Source organism: Myotis lucifugus, unplaced genomic scaffold, assembly GCF_000147115.1.
Source record: "Myotis lucifugus unplaced genomic scaffold, Myoluc2.0 scaffold_371, whole genome shotgun sequence".
NCBI classification, from domain to species: Eukaryota; Metazoa; Chordata; class Mammalia; order Chiroptera; family Vespertilionidae; genus Myotis; species Myotis lucifugus.
The window spans coordinates 421,862-433,018 of record NW_005871419.1 but is presented as its reverse complement, the minus strand read 5'-3'; positions in this window follow the sequence as shown (position 1 = coordinate 433,018).

Genomic DNA, 11,157 nt, shown 5'->3' with positions numbered 1-11,157 from the left:
AAAGGGGGGGAGGGGGGGGAGAGGAAAAGCCCCCCCCCCCCTTACTGGGATTCTGAAGGGGGGGTTTTTTTTTTTTTTCTTGATTTACAGGGAGCTTTAAAGGCGCCCTGCCTCAGGGCCCGGAGCTTCGGCCCTAAAAGGGGGGGCTCAGCCCCCCCCCCCCCCAGAGCTTTGACCCTTTGGGGGGGGGGGGGGGGGCGGGGGGCGGGTGGCGGCGTCGGGAGGCGGAGCAGCCTGCGCCTCTCTGCCCCCCTAAACCAGACTGAACCCTCGGCCTCCTGCGCTGCGTATGTCCTCACCCAAATATGATTCCGATCCACCAAGAACTGCTTTGCCTAAATCCCATTCTCTCCATTACTTCTTTGCTCACAGCAAAATCTGAGCAAGGTCTTCTGTGCCCGAACAGGGGCCGACATTTAATTCCAACTCCATGGAAAAGAAACACGCGGAGCTGAGGCCGCTGAGGCCGTGAACTTGGGAGTGAGTTCTTAAATCTGGCGCCTCACTTGACTCGCCTTAGTCCCAGCCGTTTCCCAGGCTCCTCCGGACGCACGAATGTCCAGTAGACTTGCTTGCACTGGCCTCTCTTCTCTGCCGGCTTCTCACAGCTGTGACTCTATACCTTGTTCCATGGTGACTTGTCTGTCTCCCCAGCTGGCCCATCCGCTGCAGGCCAGCTTCACCTGATCTCCGGTGCCTGGCACACGGCCAGGTGTACATGAGACACACCATAAGTACTTGCTGGTTCAATGGGGGGGGGGGGACCCAGCAAGGTGACAGAACCCAGGAGCAGAGCCAGCGGCACCAGGTGGGGTCCCAGGAGGGCAGAGGATTCTACTGCTCCCAACAAGGAGTCCACAGTGTCCCAGCCCAGAGAGAGAGAGAGAGAGAGAGAGAGAGAGAGAGAGAGAGCTGGCAGTTTCCTCAGACACAGGCCTCCACCCAGCACATCGCTGTCCCGTGTGCGCTGCGGTACAGAGTCCTGTGCAGGGGGTACTAGTGAAGTTGAGGGGGTTGGTTCCCGCCCTGAAGGGAAAGAAGCCAAGTGCCTCGGGGTGGAACTGCAGGGCAGGTGGCGGGGAGAGAGGGCCTCTCTGAACCTGTCAGAGACCCACCGCCCGGTACTCCCCAGGCCCCAAGCGCCAGTGCTCTTACCTTCCCTCTGCAGATAGGACACGCGTGTAAGAGCTTAAATAACATTTAAAACGTACACGTACCTAACTCTAAACCCCATATTCTTTTCCCAGCATCAGGTAAAAGAGGTGCCCCAGGAGAAGCAGGTTCTGAGAGACGAGAGAGAGAGAGACTTTGAGGTAGGCCTTGATGTTAGGATCTCAACTGGCAGAGATGCTACGGATGAAGGAGGAGAAAACTGCAGGATCTCGGAGCAGCGTGCAGCTCAGGTGTCTGATGTTTCATCCGGCCTCAGCCAGGTGCCCTGCCTTCCACACCCTCCCACCACCCGCCCCCACCAGCTGCCGGGACTGGGGCGGCCCCAGAACAGTCTCAGGCTGGTACGGGGCGAGCTGCCCCACAATCACCGGGGAGCCCGTTAACAACCCAGATCCCGCAAGCGTGCACAGCAGCTGGGCCTCTCGCACACTGTGGGTGGGAATATAAAATGGTATAACTGCTTTGGAATACAGTTTGTCAGTTCCTTAAAAATATATAAACATATACCTATCACATGACCCAGCCACTCTTCTCCGAGGTGTTTACCCAAGAGAAATGAAAATATATGTCCATACAGAGATGTGGACATGGATGTTCTTAACACCTTCATTTGTCATAGCCCCAAACTGAAGCACCCAAACGTCCATCAACAGGTGGCTGGATAAATAAATGGCTGTACAGCCAATTCACGGAATACTACTCAGCAGTGAAAAGGAATGATCTATACCAGTGATGGCGAACCTTTTGAGCTCGGTGTGTCAGCACTTTGAAAAACCCTAACTTAACTCTGGTGCCGTGTCACATATAGAAATTTTTTTGATATTTGCAACCATAGTAAAACAAAGACTTATATTTTTTATATTTATTTTATATATTTAAATGCCATTTGACAAAGAAAAATCAACCAAAAAAATGAGTTCGCGTGTCACGTCTGACACGCGTGTCATAGGTTCGCCATCACTGATCTATATACAACAACATGGATACATTTCAGAATAATTATGCCGAGTGGAAAAAGACCAAAAAGGAGTACATACTACTGAATGCTTCCACCTGGCTGCCTGGGTGAAATGTATATCAATTTCTCGAAAATGACAATTAATCTATAATGACAGAAAACACATCAGTGGTTTCCTGGGGTTGGGATGGGGCACAAGGAAGTTTGGGGGCCTCGCTTGCTAGAGCGGCCATAACAGAATACTGCAGACTGGGCTGCCTAAACAATAGTTTAACAGGTAGCAATCAAAGCTGTGGTGATCGTGATTGATTGTGGTGATAGTTTCAGAACTTATCAGATTATGCACTTTTAATATGAACAAGTTTATTGTATGTGAATGTCACCTCAAAAAAAAATTGTTTAAAGAAACAGTAATAACAATTCATGCACGGGGGGTGGGGGGGTGTCTCTCAGCTCAGCCTGCACCCTCTCCAATCCGGGACCCCTCGGGGGATGTCCGACTGCCGGTTTAGGCCCGATGCCTGTGGGATCGGGCCTAAACCGACAGTGGGATATCCCTCTCAAAATCCGAGACCACTGGCTCCTAACCACTCACCTGCCTGCCTGCCTGATTGCCCCTAACCTCTCTGCCTCCCTACCTGATCCCCCTTACTGCCTCTGCCTCGGCCCCACCACCGTGGCTTTGTCCGGAAGGATGTCCGGTCTAATTAGCATATTACCCTTGTATTAGTATGGATGTCACCTCAACAAAAGCTGTTTAAAGAAACAGTAATTGAAACTTTTTACAGTAAAGAAACAGTAACAACAAACATCAGATCTCTGTGCCCCTCCGAAATAGGCTAATGCAGGCCGTGGGGAATAGAGCCTGAAAATCTCTTTCCACCTTGTCCGACTGACTCTAGTGCACAGTCAGGTTTGGAAACCAGTGGTTTAGGAGGACATGGCGGAAGGAGCAGCAGCCAAAGTCCACACCCAGCACGTCCTCCACGGCCAGGCATTCTTGGAAATATTTGTGGACAGTCAACTGCCTGGCACCCCGACAAGCAACACCAAGCAGGGGAAACACCACGGCAGCGGCAGTTTGGGAAAGCAAACCTTTCAAAAACATCATCTCCCCACATCCTAAGCCGCCCCTGGAACATCCAATCTAAGTAAAATGGTGCATCTGACCCCCACCTCCACGCCTAGCCCTCTCTTAAATCGAAATTCTCAGCCATAAAGCTCTTTCTCCCCTTTAGGAATCAGGCCATGCCTTGGTCAGTGACTGGCACTCCTACCTCTACCCACTGCACAGTGATTCAGGCCATAAGTCTTCTGGGGGGAAAAACATCCTCATCTGGTTCATGTTGCCACCCCATCAGCTCAGTCTTGCTGAGCATGCACCCACTGGCCACCAGGGGGAGGAGTAGCTGGATCTTAACTTCCCAGCATGCACTGTGTTATTTTTCTGGGGGTGATGGGTAAAGCAGTGTCATATTCAACACCGCGTTGTGATGGTTCTGGACCTGGTCTTAACACTTAGGGTAGAACATAGGCAGTCTGCTTACCTTCCCGGAGCTTCCGTTTTCTTCTCTGTAAATCTAATATAATGAGATCTTTGGGCCTGGCTGCCCTAACGTGCTGATGCTGTTGGTGTAGCAGCTCCCTCTCCCTCAGCTGCTCCTCAGTTACCTTTACACTATTGACATCTTCTAATGGCAGCTCTTGATATGCATTAGTTTTGTTTTGCTTTGTTACTGTGGGACTAGGCAGGAGTTTAGGTTCAGGTCATGCAAATCAGGCCCATTCTAAACACCCCCTACTTGCCAGCCACTGGGCTTAGCATAAATCCCACACGTCCCATATCATGGGCTAAGGAACAGGCTTTACTGGGTGACTTAACCTGCTCAGCTGCCATAACAAAACACCACAGAAGGGGTGGCTCAAACAACAGAAATCTATTTCTCAGATTTCAAGAGGCTGGAAGTCCAAGGTCAAGGTGTCAGCGGGTTTTGTTTCTCCTGAGGCCTCTCTCCCTGGCTTGCCGATGGCCTCCTTCTCCTCTGTGGTCTCTCCTCTGTGTGAGCGCCCTGCTGTCTCTCCATGTGCCCAGATTTCCTCTTCTTAGAAGCACACCAGTCAGATTGGATTAGGGTTTACCCTAATGGCCTCGTTTTAACTTACTCACCTCTTTAAAGGTCTGATCTCCAAACACAGCCACCTTCTGATGTCCTGGGGGTTAGGACTTCCACATATGAAATGTGGGGAAACAGAAATTATCCCATACCCCTGGCAAAACTGGGTGGGAAAAACCAGCATTATTCTCCCGGATGGGCTCCAAGGCCAGGGCTCTGCTGGAGACTGACCGTGCATTCGCCTTGCAGAGGAAGGTCTCCATATCCCACTGTCCCTGCTATAAGGCAAGCACCAGAGGAACCAGGTCAGCAAGGCAATGTGCAAACCCTTGGACACACGCCTGGGGGTGGGTGCCAGCAGTTTAGGAGTTATCAGGGAGAGCCAGCTGCCCAGCCGGGGACCTGGGGAGGCCAGAGAACCTGTGGGAGACCGAGCCGTGCAGTGCCTCACGCCGGGAGAGGTGAGGCCAGAGAGCTCACTGTCCAAGCAAAGCAGAGCGGGGTCCCAGGGCCATTCGAGCAATTCTGCAGCGCGTGCCAGGCGGGAGGAGTGTGCAAGACCCTGGAGGTCTTACACTTTCTGTTATTCCCGGAAGCCTGCAGTCTGTGTGGGAAGGAGTCCCTGCTTAGCATTGCAAACACCCTCCTTCTTCTTATAGAACAACATCCTCTAGACCTGACTGGAATAAAATAAATCAGAATGAGAAGAATAGGGCCCATGAAGTGTAAAATAAATAAATAAACAAAACCATCTAAGCGGGCAGTCCAAGCTTTATGTCACCATCCAACAGCAGGGAGGAATCAGGCAAATGAAAAAGAGAAAGCTATCAATGAGTTCCTAGGTATGTGTTAAGCTGACTGTATCAGCTAAGAATCATCTCAAAAAAAAATATGCTGGTCCAGGTAGTTTTAGAGACAAGTTCTTTAAAACCTTTAAGGAATTAGAAAATGTCTTTATTATGTCAACTGTTCTGTGGGAGGCCACGGCTGTGGGGAGGGTAAGTTAGCAGAAGTGTTCGGCTGTGGGGAGGGTAAGTTAGCGGAGCTGGGGTGAGGTGTTGTGAAGTCACGTGAAAACGATGTTCCAAGAAGAGTCCACAGGTGACCATCAAAATAAGGACCAAAAAGTGGCCACTGGATTGGCATCATAAGGGTCCTTGCTGACCGTGGCACCCCGTCTCAGCGGACATGTGGGACCGGGGTGAAGGGAGCGTGGAATGGGTTGAAAAGAGCGTGGGGACTGAGGAAGTGGAGACAGTGACAAAAGAAAACTCTTTTAAGAAGCTGCGCCGAAACCGGTTTGGCTCGGTGGATAGAGCGTCGGCCTGCGGACTGAAACGTCCCGGGTTCGATTCTGGTCAGGGGCATGTGCCTTGGTTGTGGGCACATCTGATGTGCAGGAGGCAGATGATCGATGTTTCTAACTCTCTATCTCTCTCCCTTCCTCTCTGTAAAAAATCAATAAAATATATTTTTAAAAAAAAGAAGCTGCATGAAAGGGAGCAGAGAGAGGACACAGAAGTTGGAGGATGTCTAAGAGACAAGGAAGGAATGTTTCTTTAAGGGCACATACGAGAGCGTGTTTGTGTGCTGATGAGAAGGACGAGGCGTGAGAGAGAAACCGGTGGTGAGACAAGGAGAGGAGAGCTGCCACGTAAGAAGATGCCTATGCCGGGAGGACGTCCAAGCCACATGGACAGGCTTCCATCGGCCTCCCAGCGGAGGTCCCAGCCGGTAGCGCACAGCAGTGGCCAGAGGTGAAATAGAAAGGCCTCCAGATGCTGCAGGTCCTCAGCCATTGTCACCTCCATCCATCAAGCCTTCCCACCTGAGGCTGCCTGCGTCTTGAAGCAGACAGAAGTCTTTCCAACATACCCTGTTCAAATTCATAAAAGAGCTGCCTTAAGCTGCTGAATGTGGGAGGTCTCGTCACCCAGAAATAGTAACCAGAGCAAACCGACATTCTTTGTTCTCTCTGCAAAACAGCCTGACGGGGAATCGGTGCGTGCGCTTCCCAAATGTCTACTACAAGCCCGGTCCCTCCTCCCTGCTGCGCACCTGTCCTCTCTCCCACCCGCGAGTTCTGTGCTCACGAAGAGGCACTGCGTTCTCCCCAAATCTCTCAGTTGCGTTTGTTCTTGTACTTACACAATTGAGCTAAAAATCATATACACCAATAAAGTCTTGGTATGAAAAGAGAATTATTATTATTATTATTATTATTATTATAAAAACTAAGGTGAATGCTTTGGAAAGTGTCAATAGGGGCAACCTGATAAAAATGATTATAGTAGAATTAGCTGTGGACAAGGTAACTGTAAGAAATTGTGGGGGGGATTTTGAACATCCAAATAAATTCTGCATTCAGATTGCTTTTTAATGTCTTTAAGTTCTCGTTCCTTTTTAAAGAAATAAAAACTATTTATTGTCACCACTGGTGTGATTTATGTCAAAAAGACAAGCTGCGGCTCCAATCAGTGGAGCCGTACTTAAAAGAAAGCCCTTGGCCCACATCGAAAGACTGGCAAAGGACTATACTTTTACATGTTTTAAGTTAAAATAAAATGTTTAATACACCTACCCCTTGACCCAGTAAATTCACCCCTGGGTATAAACCTAAGAGAAATGAAAACACATGTCCACAGAAATCCTTAAAAGATGTTCAAGCAGCATTTGTCATGCTAACCCCAACTGGAAAACCAAACTTCTGTCAAGAGGAGAATGAATAAACAAATTGTGATATATTCCTACATGAAATAACACTCAACAGCAAAAAGTAATGAGTGCAACAACATGGGTGAATCTCGCAGACACGATCCTGAGTGAGAGAAGCCAGACATGAAAGAATCCATACTGTGTGATTTCATTTATATAAAATTCTATCGCAGGCAAACCAGTCTATAGTGACAGAACTCAGGAAATGTTCAATATCTCCACAGGGTTATGGATCACACACTGTCTCCATGGGTCAAAATTGTACAGTTAAGATTCGTGTATTTTAATGCATGTAAATTTTACCTAAAGAAAATGGAATTTAAAAACTTGAGTGAGGGCCCTAGCTGGTTTGGCTCAGTGGATAGAGCGTCGGCCTGCGGACTGGAGGGTCCCGGGTTTGATTCCGGTCAAGGGCATGTACCTTGGTTGCGGGCTCGATCCCCAGGAGGAGGTGTGCAGGAGGCAGCTGATCAATGATTCTCTCTCATCATTGATGTTTCTCCCTCTCTCTCCTTCTCCCTTCCTCTCTGAAATCAATAAAAATATATTTTAAAAAAAAACTTGAGTGAGGGATGGGGAAAAGATGAAGTTAGAGATAAAGCAAGAATGGCCGATGTTGATCATTGTTGAATAGTATGGAGAGGGTACATTATACTATTCTGATTCTTTGTGTATGTTTGGAATTTTCTATAGCAATTTCTTAAGTTAGAATGTTGAAGGTATGTGTTTTCCTCTATTATTCCCAGATTTAACCAGCCTGTTGTTGTTGTTGTTGTTTAACCAAACCAACCTTTTGATCAGCTGCCCAACTCCCTGGCCCAGCCGGGGCCTCTGCCCCCTCAGGCTCCCGCACGCCCTCCCCGGAGGAGGGCTGCGTCCCAGCTCTAGCGGGAGGTCTACTGCTCCCTGCCGCAGTCTCACTTTAAAAGTGCAAGCCTTGTTTTATACTTGATTCATGCCTTGCAACCTCATTAGAATTAGAAGTGAAAGGTGATGCGATATAACAAAACCAAAAGAACATGAATTTTTGTTACCAGGCAGAGCTAACTTGTGACAGTTTAGTGTCCCTGGACTTCCATGTCTTTCTCTGTGAGAGGAGGAGGGAAGCGTGCGCAGGCTGCGGCTGTCTCCCCGTGTCGGTGGCCCTGTCCCCCGCAGTCACAGAGGTCCTGAGATGTGCAGTGTCCCGAATGCCAGCCCGCCTCGCAGCTCCTGCGGCTGCGCGACTGAGTGCTGCCTGTGAGAGTTAAAGACTGTGCCGCGTCCCAGCCCCTAGGAACCTTCCTGAAAATGAACCGGACACACACTGTTTGCTCCCTTGGAGACCCTGGGAAGAGAGGCCAAGCGGGCAGGAACCCGGGCGCGTTAAAATGTCACTCACCGAGCTGCCCTTCCTGCCCTGGACCGCCCATCTACAGACTTTCATGCAAGAGAGAAATAAATGTCTTCCTTTTTAAAGCCACGTGGAAGTCTCTGTTACACTATTATAAATTCCCACTTAAAGCTATCTGGTACAATACGCACTTCATGTTGCTGTGCTGAGTGAAAATGCACATCTATAACACACAGTAGGTCTCAAAAGCAGTAGTAAACATGTTATCATTACGTCCTTAGTAATAGTAAATGTCCTGTTGGTGTTCCGTAACCCACACTGGGTCTAGCAATACGGAACACATAGTAGGCCTCAACAAGTACTGGCGGGAATGAATTGAATGTATCCCACACTTGTTTGCATTCATGGCAGACATGCTGATCCCAAGGGGGATCATTAAAAAGTATAACGGCTAATCACCCGAACAGGCGGGATTTAACACAATTCTCATCCAGGAACTGATGGGAGAAAACAGGGGCACACTGAGACGGGCACCCTCATAAACAAAGATCGAAGGTTCGCAGCATCAGCACGACTGACATTTGGGGCCGGGTGAGCCCGTCGTGGGTGGAGGGAAGGGGTGTGCTGTGCGGTGCGGGGTGGTCAGAGCATCGCTGGCCTCCACCTACCGGAGACGCCAGCTGCACCCTTCTTCCCCGAGCGCAGAACCAAACATGTCCTCAAGCATTGCACAAGGTCCCCCCAGAGACCAAACCACGCCCTCGGGGAGAACCACCGCTGAAGGTGGACGCACACAGTTATACGACTTTTCCAGAAACAACTGGTAGTAAGTATTCGGAACTCTAAAACATGTTTAGATATTTTCATCCAGAAATCCTACTTCAAGGAGAAGTCAGAAATGGAAAGATGCACACACGTCAATTAAAAAATGACAACCTCCTTTAAAAATGGGCACACGATCCAAGTATTCATTTCTCCAAAGAAGACAGAAATGGCCAATAAGCACCTGCAAAGATGCTCCACATCACATGCCACCAGGGAAATGGAAGACAAAACCACAATGAGACCCACTGGGATGGCTATGGTCAAAAAGACAGCAAGCGCTGGCGAGAATGTGGAGAGACTGGAGCCTCAGACACTGCCGCCATAGCCACTGCGGAAAACAGCTGGGCAGCTCCTCCAAAGTTTAGACATGCAGTTACCATACAACCAAACAATTCCACTCCTGGGTATATATACACCCAAAAGAAGTGAAAACGCATATGCACACAAAACTTGTACACGAATGCTCATAGCGGCATTATTCATAATAGCCCCAAAAGTGGAAACAACCTACATGTCCATCAACTAATGAACTGATAATGTGGCCTAGGCATACAATAGAATATTATCCTATATAATAATAATAATTGACCGAACGGGTGAACGACCGGTCGCTATGACATGCACTGACCACCAGGGGGAAGACGCTCAATGCAGGAGCTGCCTCCTGGTGGTCAGTGCGTTCCCACAGGGGGAGTGCCGCTCAGCCAGAAGCCAGGCTCATGACTGGCAAGTGCAGTGGCAGCGCTAAGGAAGTCCGACTGCTGACTAAGGGCTCCCAGATTGCGAGAGGGCACAGGCCTGGCTGAGGGACCTCCCCCCTCCAGTGCACGAATTTTGTGCACCGGGCCTCTAGTTCAGCAATAAAAAAGAAGGAAGTACTTATACATGCTACAACATGGATGGACCTTGAACACATTATGCTAAGTGAAAGAAGCCAATAACAAAAATCCACATGTTATACGATTCCAGTTATATTAAAAGTCCAAAATAGGCAAATCCGTAGAGACATAAAGTATATAGTGGTTGCCTGGAGCTCGGGAGGGAGAATGTAGAAGGGGGAGTAACTGCCAGGTATGAGGTTCCTATGTGGGGGGATGAAATGTTCTAAAATTGTGGCAGTGTTTGCACAACTCTGTGAATATAATAGAAATAATCTAAGTGTTCAGTGTAAGTGGGTGTATTGTATATACATGAATTAATAAAACCATTATAAAAATACTCAAAACAACCACAAACGATGCACATGCAAGGCCGTAAATTGTTATATGTTATCTATAAGATTTTAAAAATCTGAAAGTACCTAAATGCAAGGCAAAAGGGATGGTAAAATAAATTATGTTCAGTCATATGAATAAGTATTAGCTAACCACTGTAATAATCTTTTGAATACTTATTAACACAAGGATCTCTCCTGCTGTAGTAGTAAGGGAAAAGACAAAAATGTAAAATCTGCATTTAGACACACATACACATTCACTTACACACAGAAAATTTACAAAAGAAAATCTACAATCAGTGAAGAATGGTTAATATTGGGTGGTGGGATAAATGGTGACTTTTATTTTCTTCTCTTTTTTCTATAGTTATTGTATTTCCTACTGCATATCCTATATAATAAGAGGCTAATATGCAAATTGTCCCCATGGGTGGCAGTTCGACTGACTGGGAGTTAGATGTGCGCTGACCACCAGAGGGCAGCGCAGAACATGGCTGGTGTTGGCACGCTGCTGGCCCCCACAGGCCCCGATGAGAGCGGTACTGCAGTGGGATGGTGGAGCAGGTGAGTGGGCGGCACCAGACGAAGGCAGGTGCAAGCAGGGGCCCCAATTGCCCTGCCAGCCCCTCACAGATTAACCCTGATAGCCAGCCAGGCCTAAAGACCCTACCCATGCAAGAATTTCATGCACCGGGCCTCTAGTATTTTTATAACTAATAAAAATACTTCTTAAAGATTGAGAAAGAAAGTTTATTTCCAAAACTTATTTGGAATGTAGTCTAAAAGAGCTGAATAGAAAATTATAGACTATGTAGTCAAAGTT